Genomic DNA, 10487 nt, shown 5'->3' with positions numbered 1-10487 from the left:
TTAGCGAGTGATCTGATATTGATGAATCCGAGACATATGCGCTTTGTGTTGCTAGTAGGTTCGGGACGCTCAGCAATGCGAATAGGTTTAATCTCAATTACGTTACTACTTTTTGTTCCGTGCGGCGGCCGAGGACGACGGTAGGAGAGACGAGGAAGGGATACAGTGCTGATTTGCGAGTACGCAATAGAGTTCGTTGTAGCGTCAATGCTGCAGCCAGAAGGGTTGATATGAATAAGGTTATGCTGAGAACGTTTGGCTCGGCAATGGCAAAAGGTGGCATGGCGAGGGCGGGACACAGTCAAGATTGGATACACTAAGCTATCTGAGCTATCGGACTCCAAACCCGCACTAGGTGAAATCCTAGCAGGCTGTCTAACAACCTGCGACCCAGCATGCTTTAGGGGAGTGTGTCATGCCTGCCTCAAGCACCTGTCCATGTTCCTAGACAAAATGTGGGCACCCAACCCAGTAGGGTGTATGCCATCAGTCTTAAGCATGCCAGGTTTACCCCAGAAGGAGGGCCAGTTATCCAAAAACATAAAACCCTGTTGCTCACAATACTTGGCCAGCCAGCGATTAAGGGCGACTAATCTGCTGTAGATATCATCATTAAGCTTGTCTCATACCTTACAACCTTCTTTGACTTAATTTGAGTACCCAAATAAATAGGTAAATTGTATACACTATGAACACTACATCTGAATACATAGCAATTTACTAGTGAAAAGGCCAGAACACATAAATAAGTTAATTTCTCTTTGCTCTTAAACAAGCACTGGGAGCATTTTCCAGAGAAGTGTCAGGTGGTTCCTGAAGAGCAGGAGTTTATGTAAAAGAAGAAAGTGCAGTAAGTATCTGAGGCTCAGTGTCTTACAGAGAACAGTTAGCATACAAACATCAACATCATCATGATGATTACATGACGGTGAAAACTATTTCATTTGTGAAGCACTTGCTACAGTGCAGAGGTGAAAAAGATGTTACCAAGTCATTGCTGTCTGATGTATGAACCATCTCACACTGAAAATGCTCAACATTAAGTTCAAAATAAATCTCCTTACCAGAGGGGTATTCCACAAAGGAGGCTAAAAGTGGGAATTACTATGAAAATACTGACTAGTTAGCCTAACAAATCAATCTTGAATTAACTGGTTCCACAAAGGGTATCAGGGTAATTCAAGGCTGTTTTGAACAATCAAGATAATTGTGTACTATAGTATACATATATGTATACTTTTAATTTACACATTCATGTCAGAGTGTTTAACCTATGCATGTGCAAGCATTTCATATGTATGTATATGAGTATACAGGAGTATACATATATGTGTAAGTGTTTCAGATATGAATGTACACAGAGTATACATGTACTATGTACGTGTGTGTTTCATATATGTATATATAAGCATAGTTTGAAATATAGCCTACATAGCCTCTCACAGATTTCACAAAAAACGTCTAGTTCACTGCCCGCAAACACACACACACACACACACAGAAGAAACCAGGTCAAAATCAGAAAACAATGATAACTTTCAACAAACTACATTGGAACTAAAGCCAAACGGCTCAGCCTTACAGGGCTCTGGTCCCTCTTCCTACCTGCTCCATCAGGTTCTGCTGGAGAAGAACAGGAGCTCCCAGCACTCTGCTCAGCTCAGTCTGGGGCCTCAGTCTGGGTAGAGGACACACACACACACACACACACACACACAGAAGAAACCAGTCAACATCAGTGGGGTAGTCATACTATAAGACAGCTACAGTAGAAGACAGGGGTGGACTGGGACAAAAAATTGGCCCTGGCATTTTTGGCCCAGACGGCCCACCACAATCGGTCGGACACCACCCACCAGTACACCATCCTTGCGGTCCCCTTAAATATGCGTACCTACTGTACTATTCCCCCAAACCACTACAAAGCTGAGTAGTAAGTGCCGTGACAAGTGTACCAGTGCAAGTGGACCAGTGTACTCACTCGCTCTTGACTGACTCCCTGGTGATCAGAGGTGGCCGTGGAGTACACAATCTCCGGTCCAGAATTGTTGGAATTCCCTGACAAAGATATGCAAAAAGCTGTACAATTTAAACAATACCATGCTGGTAATGAGCAAATAGTTGTTTATTCAATTAATGCATGGAGCTGTTCCATCTTATTTCATTTGATACTAACTATTCAGTTCATACAGATTTCAAGTATCCAAATGTTGATGATGAATATTGCATAAGGTTTACACAGTTAATAGATCACCTTTTTGTTGTATATTTATGTTCAGAGAGGAGTAATAGTTAGATCTTTGTATGTGATAGGGCAATTAAATCAATGGTGTGCTTGTTTGGGGAGTTTGACCTACAGTTCATGAGTTACAGGTGTTGTATATTATACTGTGGCGGACTCTATAGACATTATTCACCATGATCTGTGGTTTGTATGTTTAACACACACAGTTATATTGTGCGCTTCTCAGGGTTAAGGAGACACAGTCCCTTTAAGAAAGTCTGGTTTTCTGAGTCTGACGTCAGCTCGACGTATCTTGTGTTTTTGAGCGCGAAGTAAATTGTCTTGCTCTGTGGGTAAAAAATAAATGACACACGAGTTGGTGTAGTCAACGAGAGAAGTTGTCTGTCTCAACTTTCCTGCCACTTCTACAATACAGCCTTTTCGCGCATCTTTATCAAGGGAACCCTTAGCCTAATAATTGTAATAATATGATGATGATACGATATGGACCTAGGTCACTCACAGCAACGTGGGCTTAGCCAACGCGATGCTGACAAAATAACGTTAGCTAGTTAAAGTTAGAATAGTCAGCCGAAGTTGCGACTGCATTAGGGAACTATGCTAGCTACAAAAACAATGCCAAATAGCTTATGCTGCGCTATTTGACAACTGACTGAGTGACCACCAGCAGTAGGTGACGGTCTCACTTTATGATAGCGTTACGATTATGTTATCTTATCTTATTATCATCGACATTAATTGAATTAATCATCATCATCGTCATCATGGCATGGCACACACACTCCCTGCGAGTCCCTGTTAATCATGAAGCTACTCCATGCTTACCGCTTCAACTACACTCTCCTCCTGCTCCTGCTCACTCTGTCCCTCGGCCCTGTCATGCTCACTCTGTCCCTCCTCGGCTTCCCTGTCACACGCCTGCTCCTCTGCCTGGCAGTGGCCATGGCCAGCCACCTCTCCTCCTTCAAGTTCCACCTGTTGCTGCACAATGTCGCGTACTGTAGATATTGAAGCTACTGCAGCCCCTGCAGCAAACATGTCTGTTATTTTTACACATTTGGCGGCATCCGCCTCTAGATTTTTTGGCCCGCAACTTCTCCGCACCCCCCTTGCGCTTTTGTTTATCCATTTTGACGCCTTCATCCATCCACAGATTTTTGGCTCTGATCCACGGCATCTGACACGAGAAACAAGAGGATAGAGGGGGAGGGGTGGGGCCGAGTCAGAGATGTGATTGGGCCAGCCCAGTGTCAGTATAGAAAATGAACCAATGGGCCGCTGTCCCTGCTTTATGGGCCGGTCGTTGGCCAAAAAAAAACTTTTTTTTTTTTTAATTAAAAATTATATATTAAATTATATCGGCCCCAAGGTGCGTCCAAGGTGCGTCCAAGGTGCGTCGGCCCACCAGGAAAATGCCCGGTATGCCAGATTACCAGTCCACCTCTGGTAGAAGATAGTAGAGTTGTAGTAGAAGAGAACAGAGTCATAGTACAAGACGTACAAGAAGTCTGTCATGGTAGAAGGTATTAATCAATACAAGAATGCAGAAGTAGCCGAATAATCTTCCCAGTTAACAGTTACTAACCAGTTAATGAAGGTCAGTGAGAGGAGTTCTGCCAAGACAAAACTAACCAAAAACTGACCAAAAAACCTTGTAGGAATCATAGGTAGAAATGCCTCTTTTGAGCAGACATTAACGTTACACAAATCAATAATACAGCTAGAGTTAGCAAACAATTTCCCTATAATATCAAGTAGGCTAACGTTAAGCATGTCTATTAACAAAGTTGCACAGCCTGTGTTAGCCTAGTAGCTAGCTAGGCTACACCTTCGTAGTAGCTACTACAGCACGACCGAAATCGCATTTACCAAACGTCTATATACTGATAAATCGATTACAAGTTACCTGAGCAAATGTAACGTTACCTGTTAGCTGACAGTAACTCAAATGCTGGGAGTTGCTGGCAGCTGTCGGGAGCTTGGTCTGGACTGTCGGGAAGTGAACTGCTCCTCTTCTCTGTCTGTCAGGTCCTTACTGCTGATAGTATATTTCAACTTTTTTCTCGAAATATTCTGACTTTTTTCTCAAAATATTCTGACTTTATTCTTGAAATTACGACTTTATTCTCGAAATTACGACTTTATTCTCGTAACATTATGACTTTATTCTCGAAATTACGACTTTATTCTCATATTTTGACTTTATTCTCGAAATCTTAGATTTTTTTTTTTTTTTACAGTGGCCCTAAAACGCCGTCGTACTTTCCTCCACCTCCTTACCTTGAACTGAAAATTCAGACCTTTTGACAGCAATGATCTGGTTTGTCTATTTAATACAGTAAATAAGCTTTTACAAGGTTTATGATTACAAGCAAACTTGTTGGTGCCATATGAATACAAAGTGCAGCCTGAGTTCTCTCTCCAGCATTTTAATGTTTTATTTTACATGTTGGAAGTTATCTAAAATGTTCTTAACTAAAGGTGATTGCAAAGCTAAACATAATGCAGTTGTGGTTTTGAAAAAAAGAAAAATATGCATTGTCTGTGAAGTGGGGATTTACTTTATTTTCTATGTTTTACTTCAATTTACTACAATTCAGACCTTTTGCAGGCAAAGTTGTGAAATGTCTGTTTAGGGTGAAAGAACATTTTTGAAATATTGTTCTACTTTCTTGCCTGCAGGTCTGTGCAGTTACATTTGTGCAATGTTTTTTAAATTGTTGTTTGTTAACACATGTTAACAATAAATTATTTAAATTGTGACCTGTGATGTGCTTTGTATATAAAAGTAGTGAGTAGCCTATACTCAAAAATATTGAGGCAATGAGTTTCCTCAATTTAATTAAGTGTAGTGGATGTGAAATATCAAGTGTTTTCAGCATTAAAACAAAGTCAACAGGAATTGGGTTCATTAGTTCATCTTACTTACATTAATTAGTTAGATGTACTATTCATAAGTATTGACAACTCAAGTAATTGATTTATCAGAAAGCATGATTCTGAGTTGCAGTAACTAATGCTAGTTTAATTTACTCTAAATTGCCAAATTTTCTCTACTTAAATTTAAAAGTTTTGTTACCTTGTCAATGTTACTTAACAAACTAGTTTCCTTTACTCAGTTTTGTTAAGGCAACGAGTTTCCTCATTTTTTTTAAGTAAAGTGAACTTATCAGGGTTTACAGTGTATGTCACAAATTGTTAATGTCATACATATTATTTATATCTGTTTCATACAGGCTGTATTTTGCTACTGGCCACGGCAGAAAATAACGCTGAAAGTTAAAAGAAGAGAGACACCTGACAAAGCACAGTGGTCCAAATATCCGGCCTCAGTTCTAACATATGCAGGTATTGTAAATGAATATGCGTAAGCTTAGTGGGCTTTGTTGTAGAATTTTGCTGTTTTTTAGACGTATGCACCTTTAATTCAGGCACTGGCTATTTGTCCTCTGTTAGTTGTCTGGTATTGCTTTGAAATATCATATATTAATGTGCTGATTGTCAACCTATCTGCTTGGATCCTTTCTTATACTTTGCAGACAGCTACAAGGAGGCCAGGGAGAAGGTGCAACAAGCCACAGTGACCTCGAATTTAGAGAGTGAGGAGGAGGAACCAATCATCTGGAAGACTAGAATCCCGGCGTGATTCTTTGAGTCCGGTAAAGGTAATTCTGTGATTTTCTTGTAAATATGTAATTTGTGGTCTTGTGTGCATATAAAAACTGTATGCAAAATATGAAAATTCAATTATACTCCGATCTTTCAAAAAATCGGTTTAGCCGTTTTGCTTTTTTCTGATACTTGATGTAAAGTGGACAGAGTTTTCCAAGGAGGTAGCCGACGTCGGCAATCTCCAACCAATCATAAGCTGGCGTCATATACCGCATTCCTGCTCTAATAAAATAACTCCTTCTCTTTGCGTCTGAGCAAATTCACCCTGCGTTTTGTTGTGCGACTAGCTAGCCAAATCTCTGCCTTACCTTGTCTGAACATCTATCTATCTATCTATCTATCTATCTATCTATCCGTTTGTCAGTCCGTCCGTCCGTTTCTCTCTCCACCTATCTCTCTGTCTCCCTCAACCTGTTCCTTCACTTATTCACCCCTCATTAGCCTCATCATGCCCTCGTCAGTTGTCTGCGCTGTCCCTGGATGCCCATCCTCGGATAAATTGAAACAAATGTCATTCTTTCACATCCCAATGAAAGAAGTGGAGCGATGGACCGCATTTCTGGTGAGTCATGGCCACACCAGAGATATACATGAAAAAACCCACGTATGCAGCGCTCATTTCCCCCAAGACCAAAAATTTCACGGCGAAAGCTCTTGGTTTTGCCAAGCGGCTTGTTCTGGTGGACGGAGCGGTTCCTTCTCTCCCTCCGCTTCAGTCTCTCCCTCTCCCGACATCAGACAGCGCTGGTCGGAGCCTGAAGCTAGAACATGTAAGTTGCTGGCCGGTTTCAAAATCAAATTCATTGTACTTTCAATCTAGCTCGCTAGTTAGCTCGCCTCACGTTTTGCTCAGCTTACTAACGTTAATTTTGCTAAATGTGCCATATGTCCTCACGGGTGGGGAGCATTTACATATTTGGGCAGATAATTGATAGCGCTATCTAAGTTGCTGTTGAACATGATTGTGCTATACTAGCTAAAATCTAGCTTTCCAGTGAGGCTAGTTGCTATATAGCCTATTGGTGACAATAAGCTAATCAAATTGTTAGTTTAGGTGGGCAGTCGTATTTCACCAACATCTTTCACACACAGAAGTGCGGTCCGACCCCCCCCATTGAAATCCTGACCAACTATGGTCGATGTTGGGAGCTAGTACCAGCCAGAGCTGCCCATCATCACCAGACGGGACGTTGGTTGCCAGACCGATTTAGCTGTGGCAAAGAAGACTGTGAGCACACAAATGTCTACAGGAACATTGGAAAAGAAAAGGAGCCAAAGTGTGTACTCAAGCTTGTTACTCTTGATACCAGAAATTCTCTAACTGCATACCACTCTCTTTTTATTTTCACGTATCACTTCAATTGCTTTGATGCAGTCATGCCTGAAAAATAGGCAACTTAATGCTAATTGTGAACTACCGAGGACCTTTATAATGCATACTATTTGTGAATACATTCATAGGCACAGTATTTTGCTATCTGCTGTGTTTTTGGCATGCTGTTGCTATTTGCCTGTCTTCTTGTCAGCTGTTTATTTGTCTTGATGCCATGTTGTGTGTGTACACTGGTGTTTCATGCCTGTCATCAAGGCAATCTATCTGTTGTATGGCCATCATTGTAAATAATAGTGTATTCTATAATGTTCAATAAACAGTGTGCGCTATTTCTCATAAAAACACTTTGATTTCAAGGCTTTACCTGACAGCATTCCACTCAATGAGAATGCTGGATGCTGCCAGGCGAGGACAGCTGAGGGGGAACTTCAGTACAAAGTCCACTTCCCCAAGGCCAAGAAGGGGGGATGTGCCATTGAGCCAGTCAAGACTCCCGCAACATGTTGTGAGTTTAAAGTGAAAATGAAAATCAAATGAATGAAAATCAAATTTTGACTAGATAACATTTTTCAAAAATACTATGTATAATAATAATACATTATTCGGTAACTCTTCATTTTACAGGTCCCTAACAACGCATGAACTATTTCTAATTAGACGTTAACAAAAAAACTATTACACAGTAACGTGGCCACTAATTATAAAACAACATATTTGCCTTCATATGTATTTAGTAGTACCGGAGCTGTAATGTGAAGCAGGTTTATTTTCTACAATTCAATAGTAATTGCTACCTATTTACATGGTACCGGACCTGTAACATGAAACAGGTTTATTTTCTACCCTCTGTGCTCAGTATGAGCGACCAGAGAAGGCAGACACCATCGCTGGCTATATGTCCCGGTTCAGTATATAAGCAGGCGTAGTCCTCCTCTTCATCGGGATACTCTCGGTGGATTCTCAGCACCACACAGGAAGGTAAGACAACCCTATTGCGTCTTCCTAAGTAGCCCCAGCACCAGCTTACAAACTGCCTGTAGGCCAGGTAGCGGGCACTCCTGTGATAGAAAAGTAAATTATTAATGATAAAATGTGGAATGTCAGAAACTCAGGAATGTCTCCCCTCCCTTCCTCCGTCTGCTTCTGTCGTAGAGACTTGCATTGCTGTCAGAAAAAGGATGAAAGAAGGATTAAACCCTACTGGTCTGGCCAGCCTTTCCTCCTACTGTACATTACATCAAGTTCCTCAGCGGGTGAAGCCTTATTTCAACTGTTGAGCTTGTGTTGCGGTCCATCTCCAATACTGTAAGTGGCTCACTCATTGCACAGCTACAAGTAAAGTAATTCTGATCAAATATGTGAAAAGTGCAGGTCATGTTTCTGGTGTCTAACCTGTCTCCTCTCCCTCCCTCCCTCCCTCCTTCTGCTTTTGTCTTAAGCCCCTTTCACACTGGACAAAAAACCCACTAACGTCTGGCTTTTGTCTTCAGTGTGAAAGGGTACAATCGGCATTCATTCACTACCATGTAATATCACTGCTGCATGGAACGCTGCATAATTCCAACCAGGGAAGTGGATTGTTGTTAATATCCGACCGCGAGCTTCCTCCGTTGCACCCGGGAAGGTCCGATGACGCCATTCTGCATAATAATTAGCCATGTGCTTCTGTTTGTTTGAGAAACGATGGAAGATTTAGATTCAACCGGGGGAAAGAGGGTGTGAAACATTAGGAGGCAGGGCCGACTGATTGCAGGCCATGAATCTTTCTAACTGCAGGGAGGGTGTGTATTTTCGGAGCAATGGGCGTTTGTTTTTGGGATAACGGGCTGTCGGACAAATGGGCTTTCGGTCCAATGGGACATTTTTCGGACTATTGGGGTTTCGGAATAATGGGCCGTCGGAACAATGGCATGGCACCGTTCAGTCGGCGTTGAGTTTGAAAGAGAGAAAAAGATATAGTAAAAGTAAAAGATATAAAAAAGTAACCACCGTAACATTGTCACTGGCCTCCATGCTGCTTTCTACTGCATGCCTGTTTTCCGGCGCGTTTGTGACGTCGAACGTGACACACCAAAAAAAAACAGAACTCGTCTACTGGCAATGGGAAAGGAGTCAATCGCCTATTTTTAGCGGGTTTACCCGCGTTTAAAAAACCTGCATATACGCGCTAATTTTGGTGTAAAAAGGGTATTACAGTCAAATTGCCTATTGCTGTCAGAAGAAGGATGACGTCAACTGGTCTGGCCAGCCTTTCCTCCTACTCTACATTACATCAAGTTCCTCAGTGGGTGAGGCCTTCTTTGAGATGTTCAGCGTGTGTTGCCGTCCATCTCCAATACTGTAAGTCAGGGATGGGCAACCATGTGTCATGGAGGGCTGATAGTCTGCAGGTTTTCATTCCAACCAAAGACTACACCAGGTCATGCAATATCCCATGTCATATTGCTTTGAAAGGGTTCCTATAATTAGAAACCAATGGACAAGTATTCGTGTAACATTATTTTATAGAAATGTAATTAAATTTTAGAGAAATCAAGCTAGCATTAGACATTTTAATTGGGTAGGATTCATAATATTCAGTAAATGTAGTAACCATCATCCAATTTGTACCAAAGTCATTTTTCTTCATGATTCAGATATGAAGAATCCAAATAAATCCACCCACAGATCCCACCCAACCCCAACAATTTAACATCAGGTCTTGATAGTAGTACGAAGCTGGGCCTTGGAGTGTTGCTCCTTCGTACTGTTTGATGTATTCTCAGTGAATATAGTGATGGTTATTTTCTCTTTGCAGATGAATGAGTTATTGGAAGTTGTTGACTTAAAGGGCAATACCAGGTTCTAACCACCAGATGGTGCTATTCATGTTATTCAGGAGAAAAAGTGAGAAGGAAAATGCCAGCTAGCAGGAACAGTGACATCTAGTGGTCACAAGTGGAGAATACATTACATATTATGAAGAAGCAATACTCAAAAGCCCACATTTTGGGGTTTTTTGGGGGGTTCTGTGGGTGGATTTTGACCATTTATGTGGCTTCCTTGTGTCTTTATCATTATTAGGAGGGAATTTGGTATTTGGTGGGTATTGAAAATATTTTTTCTGTGTGATCTGACTAGCCCAGGTCTAACCTGTCTCCTTCTCCCTCTCTCCCTCTCTCCCTCTGCTTTTGTCTTACGGTCAAATTGCCTATTGCTGTCAGAAGAAGGATGAAGTCAACTGGTCTGACCAGCCTT

At 41.5% G+C, this 10487-nt stretch overlaps 1 long non-coding RNA gene across 1 annotated transcript; it reads left to right on the top strand.

Moving 5' to 3' along the window:
- Nucleotides 1–7114: 7114 nt before the first annotated feature.
- Nucleotides 7115–9524, top strand: LOC139914287 (uncharacterized). The gene is made up of 3 exons (XR_011784750.1): nt 7115–7194; nt 7608–7755; nt 9447–9524. It is a non-coding gene; the product is annotated as an uncharacterized LOC139914287 (long non-coding RNA).
- Nucleotides 9525–10487: the final 963 nt, after the last annotated feature.

Source organism: Centroberyx gerrardi, chromosome 4 (genome assembly GCF_048128805.1).
Source record: "Centroberyx gerrardi isolate f3 chromosome 4, fCenGer3.hap1.cur.20231027, whole genome shotgun sequence".
NCBI lineage: Eukaryota > Metazoa > Chordata > Actinopteri > Beryciformes > Berycidae > Centroberyx > Centroberyx gerrardi.
The sequence above is the reverse complement of the archived record's forward strand: the minus strand, read 5'-3'. Positions and strand labels throughout refer to the sequence as shown.